Source organism: Schistocerca americana, chromosome 7, assembly GCF_021461395.2.
Source record: "Schistocerca americana isolate TAMUIC-IGC-003095 chromosome 7, iqSchAmer2.1, whole genome shotgun sequence".
Taxonomy (NCBI): domain Eukaryota; kingdom Metazoa; phylum Arthropoda; class Insecta; order Orthoptera; family Acrididae; genus Schistocerca; species Schistocerca americana.
Genome location: NC_060125.1, coordinates 415,551,238 through 415,567,902, shown reverse-complemented (window position 1 = coordinate 415,567,902; position 16,665 = coordinate 415,551,238).

Below are 16,665 nucleotides of genomic sequence, written 5' to 3'. Positions count from 1 at the left end.
CTCAGCCTCTCCATCAAGCTGCCGCTACTTGTTTTCTATTTTTGGGCATTATCTCGTTTTAGGACCATTTTTCGACGATACACTTATAGTTACCTGAAGTCTGTTATCACACGACATTTCGCCATTAATAAAAGTGAAAGTTAGTTTTCTTTCTGTGTGTGTTGTGTCGCATTCAGAGAGCCTCATTAAAAAAGTTTACAGTAGAAATGGAAGATGAGACGTTATCGACGAGTCGAAGAAATTTTGTTTTGCTTTCTTAATGTAGACTATGTAATGATATCAGTGAATAGTGGGGGTAGTGTAATTTTCTCCCTCACTCTGTTGTTTTAATTCACTTAGTTGTGTTTCCTTCATGTCAGAAGACTAGCAACGAATATTCAACCAAACTCGTTACTTCAGAGAACGGACTCTGCTCTTTTATTCGGGATATTTAATGGAGAGGCAACAAATTTATTATGTTACCGTTCCCTTTAACATTTATTTGTATTTGTATAGAATGGTAGAGAAACAGTGATTGCACACACATTAGAGTCGTGATGAGGATCTTCGGCTGACGGTGGTGTACTTTTTGAAAGCGTTAAGTGAGAAGGCAGTGCGTAGGGAGCGGGAAAGTGGTATGGTTCGTCATTCGCTTGTAATGTGGGCCTTGTTAGCCGAGGCAGATTCTGGAAGAATGGTGTGACTGAGCTCGGCACGGCATATGGTACCGGGAATTGGTAGTTGAGCAGCATTGGTATCAGAGTCAGCTTTACTGGCAGTTACTGGAATACACCGGCAAACTTCTAGAGGGGGAGTTCTTTCCACGTTGAGCCATCGCAGTACAAGGACATTCCAACTGAAACTTAAAGTGGTAGGATTAGATCAGTTGTGTTTGCACGCTGTCTTCCTCAATTTCCGTGAATTTAGAAATTGCATTTGATATTTGTTGACGAATTCTGCCGTCCTATTAAACAAAACGTTTTTGTTCATATATGGGTCACAGCCTGCAAAGAATTATGTGAAAGAAAACATTGTCCGTAGCAAGCTGTATGGCTACCACTTATTTGTCGCGCGTTTGGCGAATTTCGAATCATCAGTCGTTTTCCAGCATCTAGAAAAGATATGAACATGCATGAATATTACATTAAAATATAGACACTATGCATTGTCATTAACTACTACGGTAACTATATTTACATTCCATAGAGGTACACTTTCTCACTTATACGCTATGGGCCGTGTGGCATACGCTCAAAAAACCATTCCATTCGTTCATCCAAATTTGGAGTAAGACTTTTACATTGCAAATTAGGACTGCTAAAAGCAAATAACCACTTCATCTCATTTGTAAAGCACACGACTTTCACATTCAGACTGTGGCAGAACTCAACTGTTCTAGTTTCTAGCAAAGAATAAACACTAAGACAAGATAGATGATTATCGCTAATGTAGCTGTGTGTACATTAGAGGCATTTCTGGCTTGTTTCTAAGTGCAATTAATTTTTGTGTCTAAAAAGAAATTTTCTTGACCATTTGTTACAACTTCAAAACAGATTAATGATGCCAAATTTTAAATTCAATGTGATATGCATATAATATTCATTATATAACATTATCTAAACGTATTGAAGGTAGAAATACAGGATACATTTTAAATGACGAACATAACGAACAGTTACAAAAAGGACACAGGATGGCGATAAAATAATATACATAACCTTAGATTTGTCAAGGGCTCTAAGTGTCAGAGACAGGTGGACATCCTCACATTCTTTATCTAAAATGCAAAGCGGTAAGTACACTACTGCTACACCAAGAAGACATCCAGATGATAAACGGGTATTCATTGGCCAAATATATTATACTACATGTGATTACATTTTCACGCAATTTGGGTGCGTAGATCCCGAGAAATCAGTACCCTGAACAACAACCTCTGGCCGTAATAACGGCCTTGATACGCCTGAGTATTTAGTGAAACAGAGCTTGGATGGCGTGTACAGGTACAGCTGCCCATGCAGCTTGAACACGATGCCACAATTCATCTAGAGTAGTGACTGGCGTATTGTGACGAGTCAATTGCTTGGCCACCATTGACTAGACGTTTTCAGTTGGTGAGATATCTGGAGAATGTGCTGGCCAGGGAAGCTGTCGAACATTTTCTGTATCCAGAAAGGCCCGTACAGTACCTGCAACATACGGTCGTTTATTATCCTGTAGGGATTCGCAGGGATCGAATGAAGGGTAGAGCCACGGATCGTAACACATCTGAAATGTAACGTCCACTGTTCAAAGTGCCGTAAGTGCGAACAAGATGAGACCGAGGCGTGTAACCAGTGGCACCCCACGCCATTACGTCGGATGATACGCCAGTATGGCGATGACAAATACACGTTTCCAGTGTGAGTTCACAGAGATGTCACCAAACACGGATGCGACTATCATGATGCTGTAAACAGAACCTGGATTCATCCGAAAAAAATGACGTTTTGCCATTTGTGCACCCATGTTTGTCGTCGAGTACACCATCGAAGGAGCTACTGTCTGTGATGCAGGGTCAAGGGTAACCGCAGCCATGGTCTCCGACCTGATAGTCCATGCTGCTGCAAACGTCGTCGAACTGTTCGTGCAGATGATTGTTGTCTTGCAAACGTCCCCATCTGTTGAGTCAGGGATCGAGACGTGACTGCACGATCTGTTACAGCCTTGCGGATAAAATGCCAGTCATCTCGACTGCTAGAGTTACGGGGCCGTTGGGATCCAGCACGGCGTTCCGTATTACCCTCCTGAACCCACCGATTCCATAGTATGCTAACAGTCATTGGATCTCGACCAACGTGAGCAGTAATATCTTGATATGATAAACCGCAATCGCGATAGGCTACAATCTGACCTTTATCAAAGTCGGAACCGTGATGGTACACATTTCTCCTCATTACACGAGGCATGACAACAACGTTTCACCAGGCAACGCCGGCCAGCTGCTGTTTGTGTATGAGAAATCGGTTGGAAACTTCCCTCATGTCAGCACGTTGTAGGTGTCGATACCGGCGCCAACCTTGTGTGAATGCTCTGAAAAGCTAATCATTTGCGTACCACAGCATCTTCCTCCTGTCGGTTAAATTTCGCGTATGTAGCACGCCATCTTCGTTGTGTAGCAATTTTAATGGGCAGGAGTGTAGAAAAGAGCATCATGTGCCAACAAATGCATAGAGCAGCAGAAGATATTCTCCTTGTCATTGATGTATTGTGAAGAAGTTTGCCCCGTGATCTTCAGAGCAACCTTACTCCATCTCTTTAAACACAATAATCCGAATTCTCTTTGCTGGGAAGTCTTCAGTCTAGTCGCATACTTGCCGAAATTCTGATATCTGCTACCCACATATTGTGTAAAGTCAAGAAACACAGCAACAACCTAACCGAAGCAATCCTGTTTTGCAACGACCTGTAACCAGACAGGAGCTATCAAGTTTGCGGCATGAGCAGACGCTTTACTTGTGGCTTTTTTTAATTGTTTTTGTTATTGGGTTTTGAACCGAAATGCAAGTCTGAATCAAATTAAAATTATCTTTGGCTACATAAGTCTTCAATTAAATCAGAAAAGAACGTACTTAAATATTACGTACAAATATTTCTAAATATCGAAATTTGAATGCAATTTGCCAGACAAAAAAATGGTGGAAATGGCTCTGAGCACTATGCGACTTAACTTCTGAGGTCATTAGTCGCCTAGAACTTACAACTAATTAAACCTAACTAACCTAAGGACATCACACACATTCATGTCCGAGGCAGGATTCGAACCTGCGACCGGAGCGGTCGCTCGGCTCCAGACTGTAGCGCCTAGAACCGCACGGCAACTCCAGCCGGCTTTGCCAGAAATTACAACCATAATAATTAAATATTGATATTCGTGTAGCTGGGCTCCTCTGCCAGGATTGTCTGTTGGTGAATATAATTTTGGGACGTGACTTACGCCGAAAGGTTATCGGACTTCGTTTTGTGAAAAGTGAAATTTTATAAGAAGATTCTATTCTGGATCAAATCATACGTATTACACTGATCGGTGCCGTTAACATGGGATCATTCACTAAAAGACATCCCGACACAAAGTAAGCCACATTTAAGTATCAGATTTATGAGAAAAAGCTGAGGAAAAAAAGATATGACTAGTCGTAATAACAAATACAATGAAATTAAATAGTTATTATTAGGCAAAATTATCACATATTAGAAAATCTCTGCATAACATAGACAAAGTAATATATTTTATGACCGTATCAGACAATGGCTGAAGAGGATGAGAAAGAACAATAATGTTGCGAGTCCTTGTTCACTTAAATTACATAGATAATCGAATTACAGAGTTATTAATTTCCTTGTAATCGCAGTGTCTCCTGTCAGTGACAAAATCATCTCAGCGCTACTGCGTGAAAACACACAGTCATGAAATCCAATAACACTTGGGAAAACATTTGAATATACATGGGATAACTCTGAACAGCGATCCACGATTTAAAAATGACCTAATTTTTTGCTTCTCCATTATCTGGAGGTGACAACACACGAAACTTAAAAATTCAGAAGCAATCTATTCTCTCGCATAAAACAATTTAAAACAAACAATTTCTTTTAGTAACTAGATAATTCATGACCTCCTGATATAATTATTCGTGAAAACTGGGCACATTACATAGCCACAACAACATTAACCATGGCATGACGACTCAGTGAGTATAGAAACGAACATTGTTCAAACTGCTTGCGGAACGGGAAATCGGAGCACTCATCTGAACTACCAGATACGCCCGACATAGCCGAACGGAACCTTTTGCCTTCTACCCAATCCTAGCGAATAAGAGTGAACGGCACTCGGAAAAGACGTTATGTCGATCCGCATCGCGTGTTCGCTGCTCAAAGCACTGCCACTGGCTCCAGACGCACACTGCGCAAAGACTACACGTAAACTGTGCCTTTCGAAGCCCACAGACGCCGCTCCAGCGGTCGCTTTTGAAGTGTAGCCGGTGTACCTGGTGAGGCGCCAGCTAGAAGCTATCGACAGAGGGAAGGTGAAACGAGCCGCCACGGCTCAGACAGGAAGTATAGTGAACCTCAAGAATTGTTGCTAAGAGTTATGCGCTGGAATGCTATATCGATTCTTTCCAACGAAGTGAGATTAGAATAAAAGCAGATGCCGGACAAACCGTCAATAGTATCACTAAGAGAAATGTCGGTGAAATATCAGTTGAATGTTTGCTTTCGAGAACATGGACATCTAAGAAAGGATCGGGAATCTGGAAGAGGAGGGGGTCAACATTGTGATACTTTCATGTCTCTTACTTGACGAAGTTTTCTCACAGTTTCCAACGACCGAGTTACGTATAGTTTCTGCGATAAGATAAAGAGGAACAAGAGAATTTAGCGTTGCTTCGATGCAGAAAGTTCCTTGTACAAGAATAAGCTCACCTTTTTGGAAAAAATCAGTTCAGTCCTTTCCACCCCCGATTTTGGTATCAGGAAAACACACAACTACATCTACAAGTACTACTACATACGTACACCGCAAGTCACATTATGGTTCTTGGCGGAGGATAGTTCCTACTATAACTATTCATTTCCTTTCCTGTACCACTCGCAAATGGACAATGAAAAGACGACTGTCTGTAAGCTTTCGTACTAGCCCTAATATCTCGCACCTTACTTTCGTGGCCCTTTAGCGAATTGTACGTTGGCGGTAGCAGAATACTTCTGCGGTCAGTCTCAAATGCCGGTTCACTATATTTTCTCAGTAGTGCCTCGCGAAAAGAAAGTCGTCTTCGATCGACGGATTACCATTTGAATTCCCGCAGTAGCTAACACTTGATTGGTGATAGAATCTACCGATAACACAGCTATATTCAGAGCCAGTTGCTATATGTCACACCAAGTAGATATTCTATTCAAGTCATCTTGTGTCCTCCCATACTCGTTTAAAGACGACCTTCCTGTACACTAACGCGCCACCAGTACACTACAGCAAACTGCTGCTCGTCCTTTCTGTCCGATAATGTATGTATTTGGGAAATAAGAGCGGTGTGTATCACTTCCATGGTGCAGTCCTGACTGTGACCTTTTCTCTAATGAACGTTCACCGTCGAGAACAACTTATTGGATTTTGTTACTTAAGAAATTTTCAAGGCACTCACGTATCAATCATTCCAATCGTTATGTTCGGCTCATCGTCTGCATTGGAGCACCGTGTCACACTCTTTCCGGTTATCGAGGAATATCGAATTCAACTGTAGTTCTCCGTCTATAGTTTGCAGAAGAAGGGGGCAAGCTAAGTTTCGCACGAGCGATGCTTTCTAAATCTGTGTTAATTTATGAACATAAGCTTTTCGATAGCATGAAAATTTCTTATACTTGAACTCAGAATAGGTTCTGAGGGACAGAGACCTGGCTCAACCCTGAAATAGGAAGTTCTGAAATATTTAGTGAGGGTTGGAACGTGTATCGGAAAGACAGATTAGACACCATAGGAGGTGGTGTCTTCACTGCAGTTGACAAAAGCATTGTGTCTACTGAGGTCAAGGTAAAGTGTGATTGTGAAGTTATCTGGACACGTTTAACAGGGTTAGGAGAAATAAAGTTAATTGTGGGGTGTTATTACCGCCCACCAGGTTCCACCGTGACAGTTCTAGAATCATTCACAGTAAATCTATACTCTGTATCGCAGAAGTACCCAGTTCATGCTATATTTGTTGGAGGCGACTTCAACCTACCTTGTATAGACAGGGATGTCTTTGGATTCTTTCACGCAGGAGGATCGTACAAACATACCGCCGTTTGAGTCTCGTACAGATTCCCGTATGGAGGACATAGTGATAGACATCCCTGGGGTTGTGAAGCAGGTGAATGGGTGGAAAATAAATAAATCGCCAGGTCCTGATGGGTTTCCAATTCGGTTTTACAGAGACTGCTCTACTGCATTGGCTCCTTACTTAGCTTGCATTTATCACGAATCTCTTGCACAACGTAAAGTCCCGAGCGACTGGAAAAAAGCGAAGGTGACGCCTGTATATAAGAAGGGTAGAAGGACGGATCCTCAAAATTACAGACCAATATCCTTAACATCGGTTTGTTGAGGGATTCTCGAACATATTCTCAGTTCGAATATAATGAATTTTCTTGAGACAGAGAAATTGCTGTCCATGCATCAGCATGGCTTTAGAAAGCATCGGTCCTGCGAAACGCAACTCGCCCTTTTTTCAAATCATATCTTGCGAACCATGGATGAAGGGTATCAGACGGATGCCACATTCCTTGACTTCTGGAAAGAGTTTGACTCGGTGCCCCACTGCAGACTCCTAACTAAGGTACGAGCGTATGGGATTGGTTCCCAAATATGTGAGTGGCTCGAAGACTTCTTCAGTAATAGAGCCCTGTACGTTGTCCTCGATGGTGAGTGTTCATCGGAGGTGAGGGTATCATCTGGAGTAACCCAGGGAAGTGTGGTAGGTCCGCTGTTGTTTTGTATCAACATAAATGAATTTTTGGATAGGGTGGATAGCAATGTGCGGCTGTTTCTGATGATGCTGTGGTGTACGCGAAGGTGTCGTCGTTGAGTGACTCTAGGAGGATACAAGATGACTTGGACCGGATTTGTGATTGGTGTAAAGAATGGCAGCTAACTCTAAATATAGATAAATGTAAATTAAGGCAGATGAATAGGAAAATAATCCCGTAATGTTTGAATACTCCATTAGTAGTGTAGCGCTTGACACAGTCACGTCAATTAAATATTTGGGTGTAACATTGCAGAGCGATATGAAGGGGGACAAACATGTAATGGTAGTTGTGGGGGAAGGCGGATAGTCGTCTTCAGTTCATTGGTATAATTTTGGGAAGATGTGGTTCTTCTGTAAAGGAGACCTCTTATAAAACACTAATACGACCTATTCTTGATTACTGCTCGAGCGTTTGGGATCCCTGTCAGGTCGGATTGAGGGAGGACGTAGAAGCAATTCAGAGGCGGGCTGCTTGATTTGTTAGTGGTAGGTTTGATCATGATGCGAGTGTTACGGAAATGTTTCTGGATCTCGGGTGGGAGTCTCTGGAGGAAATGAGGCGTTCTTTTCGTGAATCGCTACTGAGGAAATTTAGAGAACCAGCATTTCAGGCTGACTGCAGTACAATTTTACTGCCGCCAACTTATATTTCGCAGAAAGGCGATAAAGATAAGCTAAGAGAGATTAGGGCTCGTACAGAGGCATATAGACAGTCATTTTTCCCTCGTTCTGTTTGGGAGATGAACAGGGAGAGAAGATACTAGTTGTGGTACGAGGTTCCCTCCGCCACGCACCATATGGTGGATTGCGGAGTACGTATGTAGATGTAGATGTAGAACAGCGAGTTCAGTGGAACAACGTAGAAGGTATTGGCGCCCACTACCAATTATACATATAGCTGTCAAACTACACACCGTGCCGGACAGTGACAACACGATGAGGAAAATACAGTGCCTGAAATTACGTCAACGGCCGGGACAGGTAACCGGAACGTTAATGGCTACAAGGCAGAAGATTCCGCTGGTGCACTTCAATTCAAAATAACCAAGTACAGTTAAACTCCCCAGTAGGGTGGCTAAAATTTGCCAACTTGGAAAAGCACGTTGTTGCTCGCGGGAATGTCCCAACAGCCGACAACGAAATGCAAGCGACACAATGTGAAGAGTCGTGACTTGCTGGTAGATTAAGTCAAAACTCAACTTTCGTATCCAGGATCGGTGAGCCACAGACCTCGTAGCAATGGGAACAGCACCACTCACTTCTACCGCGCGTGGACGCTATCAGCGGCCGCAGCCACATTACGCGGCGGGAGATTTCTTCACTGCTTCACGCCAACCAACCAATGCCCAGGCCCGGATTCGGTGAAAGGACCAAATTTGCGTCGGCCACTGAGACGACCAGCCGAACGACCAACCAACGGTCGTCCTGCTCCTATCTCCCTCCGTCGGACAGTTCATGTACGTCGTCAGCCGTCGGCGAGCACTGGCCGTCGGCGCCTCACCGGCGCTCCTTCCCCAACTTCACTGTTGCTGCGTCCCAACTGGGCTGCTGGTCCGTCTCCGAACTGACTGCCAGGCACATGACGACCCGGAGATACTATCGCTCGCACCAGAGATGGTCCGACAATGCACTTATCGATACCCGGTGCTGCTGCCGCTCACAAAAAAGTAAGGTAGGGAGTTAGTGACGCCAGTTAGTGGAATAAGAAAACGCGGCGGCAGTACCGTAATAGAAGATGACAAACTATAAACGGGTTAAACGTGAGCCGTGCACGACTCACTTGGTTTTCTGGGATTAAGTATATCTGCGAAATTGTAATACCCTTTGGCTACTTTACTGCTGTGTATATAATTTAACTTTCTTCATTCTAATTTTCTCATCTATGTAAATGATATGGTTATTGGTGCTGCAGGCTATTCCGGCTGTCACATAAGTAAATATAATTTACAGTATCAGCTGTCAGCTAATGCATATTACAGAGAATTCTGTTTGAGGAAGGTTTTGATCAAATTTGAATTCGAGTAACTATTACTGATTTTTGAAAAGTGAAAATAGTTCACTGTTGTAAATGAGTAAATAATTTTCGTTCAGAACTTATTTCATTTTCTCTCACCTCCTTACTACTCTCAGATCCTAACCACCTACCAGTTCAGTAAAGTTCACAAGCCAGCACGTAACTTATGGATCAGTCAATACGGTATTAGTCACGACCTTTCCCAGCAAAATCGTATAGTTAATTTCTTGGAATATTGTTTGTCTCCCCCTTAATATGGGATCCAAATGCAAACAGTTAAATGCACCCCTCGGTGAAAGCCGTAAATGAACTAAAGTATTATTTAGTGTGTGGTGGGGAGAGTACACTAGAATATTATTCAGCATGTATAAAACGCTCACAAGAACCACAACCGAGCAGTTTGTCCATTTTGTCTCCACACTTAACTGCCTTAAATACTTAAGCAACTGGGACAAATTGCGGTACAGATGCATGAGGATGTTCTTAGAAGCTATGAATTCAGTTCCTGCGCTCTTAGTAGAAGCATGCAAAACTCCAATTTATGTCGGAGACAGATACTGGCGGATAAATATTATTCAAAGAGATTGCTAATCAGTGAGCATCCACCAGTCACAAGCATAGATTCATTCTATTCTGCGACCAAAATGTAGAAGAGAAACCACCCCAGTCTCCAACCACAGTCACAAGTTACGGAATGGTCCAAAAATGAAAACTCTAATTACGAAACAGCCTCCAATTAGTGAATGTAATTATTTCGCTATAAATTACCACTTAGCGGCAAATCTAATTATTAGCGAACAGAAGGAACCTGTCAATATCTACTCAGCTAACTGCTTAATGATGAACTCCCATACTCCTTGACAGAGCGTAGGGGAATGGAGACCCGCACCGCCGTCCTGGGCAATGTCCTAGTGGAGGTGGTTTGCCATTGCCTTCCTCCGACCGTAATGGGGATGAATGAAAATGAAAAAGACGACACAACCAAACCCAGTCATCTCGAGGCAGATCAAAATCCCTGACCCCGTCGGGAATCGAGAACGCCACCGCGAGAACACAAGATGCGGACAATAAACTAAAGAGAATCTTTGAATAACTATACAACAAGTGAATATAACATAAAACGGTGCAATGTTCTTGTATTAGCTGTTTTATTATCATTGTAACACTTGTATCTAAACCCACATTGTTGTTATACGACCTGCTCACACTCTAGTTGACCTTGACATTCTCAGTGTATGTTTTACGAACATGTGTCTATGGAACATGGTTGTATGACGAAGAGGCCAGAAACCACTAAATAACCAACAATAATCACTAATTTTATCCTTGTACTGTCGCTGCTACCGTTATATTTTGGGGGAAGACAGCTCATTGTCAGCACCTACGCGTCAGTGGAGTAAATGTTCTTGTGAAAAGGTTGTAGGTGCAAATAGAAAACTGAGCATCTTACACCACTTTCTTGCGAATTCGAACAACACAGAATCTGCAAAATGATCTCTGAAAAGCGCTCCACGACGTTGTAGTGCAACATGTACAACTTAAATAAAGTTGACGTAAGTCATCGAAAATGGAGGGCGATTGGTCTAAAGTTTGCACCGCAGATATTGCGAAATGAAAAGTTCTATTGACGTTCGGTTTTCACAGAATGGATTGGCAGTCGGGGGCCCATACTGTTAGCCAGTAAACAGATTGTAATATTACTTAGTATGCGTATTTTTATGCAAACATACGCTTTTCTAAACGGAACAATGGCTATTGACAGTAACAAAATAAAAATAGAATAAATTATAATGTCATTGGGGTTTATTTCAGGATTTTCCATACCGTTTTACTTTCAGTAATATAAATGTGACATTAACGTTTCAAGCTGTGTGTGGACTAAGCATTCGCAGACTTGAAATACCATACCTATGTGCAGTAATCGCTCCTTGACTTCTGATGGATCAGTTCCGAAACACGTTCAAATGGTTCAAACGGCTGTGAGCACTATAGGACTTAACTTCTGAGGTCATCAGTCCCCTAGAACTTAGAACTACTTAAACCTAACGAACCTAATGACATCACACACATCCATGCCCGTGGAAGGATTCCAACCTGGGACTGTAACGGTCGCGCGTTTCCAGACTGTAGCGCCTAGAGCCCCTCGGCCACTCTGGATGGCCCAAAACACATGAACAATATGGTCACCGTTTCTGGCCTGGTGTATGTCTTTCATCATTGCTATTCGGTCAACCTGAATGCGGAAATACTGGTGGTTTTAATTTCAAGTTTGATGTCGCGTGACAAATGACGAAACAAATATATTTCTCGCACGAAATATACTCATGCTTATAAATTAAAGATAATTGCAAAATGTGGTGCCACACAATATGGCACTATCCAAAACTGGCGCTAATAGCATAGGCACATAGGGAACACACGCGACACAGATCTGTAAGTCCTGAAACACTTGTGCTACATAACGCCACTGTTTCCTGCGCATGTATCCCGATTTCAATACGGGATATGATAACCAAGCAAACGTACACAGGCCGCAGAACGGGTCGGCATACTCTTGATCAGGTGGTCGAGCAGCTGCTGGAGTATAGCCTCCAATTCTTGCACCAGTGCCTGTCCGAGTTCCTTAAGTGTCCTAGGGGTTTGAAGACGTGCAGCGATACGTCGACAGAGAGCATCCAAGACGTGCTTGATGGTGTTTAGGTCTGGGGAATAGGCACGCCACTCCTTTCGCCTGATATCTTTTGTTTCAAGGTACTCCTCCACGATGGCAGTTTGGTGGGGTCGTACGTTATCACCCATCAAGAGGAAGGTGGGACCCACTGCAGACCTGAAAAGGCGGACATATTGGTGAAAAATGACGTCCCGAATACCTGACCTGTTACAGTTCGTCTGTCAGAGACATGCAGGGGTGTACGTGCACCATCAAACCACGACCTCCATCATGTCCCTTTCAAGGACATTAAGGCGTTTGTATCTGGTTCCTGCTGTGTTTGACCAGCCTCCAGACGCCCTAGTATTCCGCCCCTCATAACGTCATCAATATGTGTTCTTTGAGCCATTTTCAACACACAGTCAGCATCAGCACGTCTGAAAACGTCTGCACACTTACTCGCTGCACCGTACTCTGACATGCACCAACACACATCTACGTATGTGGACTGCTGCCAGTGCCACCGTGCGACGACCGCAGGTCAAATGCACCGCATGGTCATACCCCGAGGTGATTCGCACCTGCAAACTGCCTACCAGAGCGTTGTTTCACCGTGTATCACCATTATCCTAAATTTATGAGCATGAGTGTAATTAGAAATTATCAAATTTCGGGTTTTCTTCATTCCCATCTACTGTGAAATCACACTTCTTGTCAAACTGCAGCATTGTAGATCAAGGGACGTATCCCGTGGGTTCTGATGAGTGAGTTTGCAAGTATCTAAATATATTACTTAAACTGTCGTAGCTTTTCGATGCAATGACTTAGAGGCTTACATTTATTACACCACCACGAGCCATTAGATCTTAGTATGAGACATAAATTTCAACTTGATGCGCGTAGCATTTCCTAGGAAAAAGGGGTTTAACAGACAGACGAACAGGTAGATTGTGAGACAACCAAACACAATTTTTTTGTTTCGTGTGATATAATTACAGATGTACTGTTTCCCGGTTTTCCCTTTTGTTTTACTATGACACTGAGCTTTTTACCAATTTTCATGATTCTAGGGCAACGAGAAGTATCGTCTAGATTTTGATGAGTCAGTTTGCAAGTGTCAGACCCCACATATGGCCGCATCTTGTGAGAGTATTGACTTAGAAGCTTCTATTTTTTACACCACTTAGAGATTGTAGGCATGAGTATGTGAATTTACAGTTTTCGGATTTGGCTTTACTGTGAAACCTTGAATCTGGCCAAATTTTTTGATTCTAGGCCAACCCGTTTTGATGAGTGGCCTTGCGATGACTTCGAAGCCTCAATTATTACACCACCTAGGGGCATAGACATAAATTTGAGCTTGGTACGTCCACCTGTTCCAGACAGATTGACATGAAATCTCTGCTATAAGGTTGAGGCATGAAACCCTAAAAAAGTCGAGATACGTCCGAGTAGGACTCGTGCACCTGATCCCGTACAAATTCAATTATATGTATAGAGAGTTCATCCATCATGGAATTGAGAATTTTCCGTTTTATCGATATCGATCCTGGCAATGTATCAGTCCAAGAAATTCCAAGACTTTCGAGAGGAACAAAAATATTTTATCGTGCTATGTAGTTACAAATGAACAATTTCTGATTTTTTCCTTTTTTTTCTGTGAAACCTTGCTTCTCAACAAATTTCGTGATTCTAGGCCAGAGGAAAGTAAATTAAGGTTTATGTTAGTGAGTGTGTATTAAAATTTGTGATATGGTTTGTTGGTTGATTTCGAAGAGGGGACCAAATAGCAAAATCGTCAGTCCCATCGGATTAGGGAAGGATGGGGAAGAAAGTCGGTCGTGCACTTTCAAAGGAACCATCCCGGCATTTGCCTGAACTGATTTGGGGTAATCATGGAAATCCTTAATCAGGGTGGCCAGAAGCAAGTTTGAACCGTCTTCCTCCCGAATGCGAGTATAGTGTGCTAGCCACTGTGCCACCTCGCTCGGTTCCCCTTTTTCTACCTGATTTACACTATGTCAGCGATTGCTGGGAAACACTATCTCCACGTACATATGCACTATAATTACTCTACCACGCAAACATTTGAGGTTATACTCGTCTGATATGAGGTATTCCCGGGGGCCGCGTGGGTGGGGGGGAGGGGGGGCGGCACTGGGAGCCGAACCGCACAGTAATCCTGGGTTCAGTGTAGGGCGGCGGTGGGGTTGGTGGAATGCTGTGGCCTGTTGTGGAGTTGTGAACCACTGAGGGCTACGGCGGGACGAAGCCTCTCCGTTGTTCGTGGGTCCCCGGTTTAATACACAGTCCTCAAGCTATCCGCTGAATGTGTGCATTGTTCACTCGGACCGGTGTTGGCACGGACCTGCATTCACTACCAGCAGCACTTCATGGTAGTTATTTACTGCGCTTGGCGCTCGGCCCTGGTCCCTCACGACCAGTGTCTCATTACGACTGTTATTCCTACTTCGCGATACATAGCATCGACTGTTATACCATTTCTAGCAGACATGTGGACAGTCCCGTTGCTACACCGACAATTAGTGCAACTTCTGTCACAGTGAGGTCATGGGTACGTCAAGACACGATGACCTCTTTCTGCCATTCTCATCCATCCCCAGGACGATTGCACCTTACTGTACTGATTCCTTACAACAGGATAATGTGTATATTGCAACCCACTGTCACGACTTCTGACAGTGTTAGGAGGGTCAGGTTTGGACTACACCGTCCACAGTGCTTCATAGCTACCAGAATGCCAGTTGAAGGGTTTTGGCTATAATGCTGTTCTCTGAGTTTTGCCTGTAGGTCAGTGTCTGGCAGTTCTCGAGCTCGGAAAGAGATTTCCTGCCGCGTCTGACACATGGAAAGGGAGAGCGCTCTCCAGTGAAGCAGGCAGCTGCCACCGTCAGCCTCGCCCAGGCCGGTGGCAGGGCTGAAGTGGGACCTGCAACACTTCACAGCCATTTCACGCTAAGGCCGACACCTGCTGTACAGACGGTCATTGCGCGATGAAGGACAGCGTAAAGCGTACTCCTTGACTCTACGTAGCATACTCTTACCAGACGATGCAGCTAAGAGTACGAATGAGCAAAATGTTACATATTCTGACATTTAAAGTCTGCGCTGCGGGTTTGGCCACTGGTAAATGTTGTCCTTAAATAAGCCACCAATAATTGAGTACAAGAAAAGTTTGTTTTAACCCTCCTGTCTACTAAAAATGAGCTGATAAATACTAAGTGCATACTCTTTCCCGATCTTCCCCTTCTCATCACGCAGCGCTTGACCAACGGACACAGACATAAAGTAGATGCACATATGTTTAAAATATGACACCATGACATGGTTTAGTATTGAACTGATATAACGATGTAAGAATGTAAGAAGGTAAGAAGACCTTAAGTAGAAATGTTGCTGCATAATAATTTAGGTTTTGAAACAGCAAAACGTCAGTCTGGTGATCAGCCAAAATAATATGTCCTCTGTTAGCCGCGAAACTAAATGCCATGAAGCGCTGCCGGGGGCACATGCACATGAATGAACAACGAAAATATGTAAGAGGAGGGAAGACGATTGGGGGGAGCTAGTGAAGGAGACACAAACTGTAAGTGGGGCGTATACTGTAAACTATCATTTTTATTTTATTTTTTATTTATTTACTTATTAATTTTTTTGAGTCTTCAGTCTTCTTACTGGTTTGATGCTGACCGCCAAGAAGTCGTCTCCAGTGCCATCCTGTTCATCCTAGGGTAGCACTTGCAACCTTCGTCCACAATTAGATGTATACCAATCTCAGTCTTACTCACAGTTTTTACCATCTGCACCTCCCTCTAGATTTTGGAAGTTATTTCCTGATGTCTTAAGAGACGTCCTTTCGCCCTGTCCGTTGTTCTTGTTAGTCTGTTCCATGTATTCATTTCCTCGCCGTTTCTGCGGAGAAACTTCTCACCTCTTACCTTGTCAATACACCTAATTTTCAACATTCTTCTGTAGCACCACATCTCAAATGCTGTAGTTCTTTTCCGTTCATACTTTCTCACAGTCCATCTCTCGCTGCCATAAAATGCTGTGCTCAAAACGTACATTCCCATGAGTATCTCCATCAATTTAGGGCCTATCTGTGACACTAGTAGACTTCTCTTTGCCAGGAAAGCCTTTTTTCCATTGTTAGTCTTAGGTAGCAGAGTTCCTTAACTTCCTCTAATGCGTGGTCACCAATTAGGACAAGTTTTCACTACTTCTCATTACGTCTCATTTCTTCGATTTATTCTCAATCCACATTCTTTTCTTATTAGACTGTTCATCCCATTCAACAGATCCTCTTATTCACCTTCACTTTCACTGAGGACAGTAATGTCGCCAACGAATCTCAGCACTGATTTCCTTTCATCTTGCTTTTATTTCCGTCATTGATTCTTGATCTGTAGATTGAATAGCAGGGGCGAGGTAATACATCTCTGTCCTACACCCTT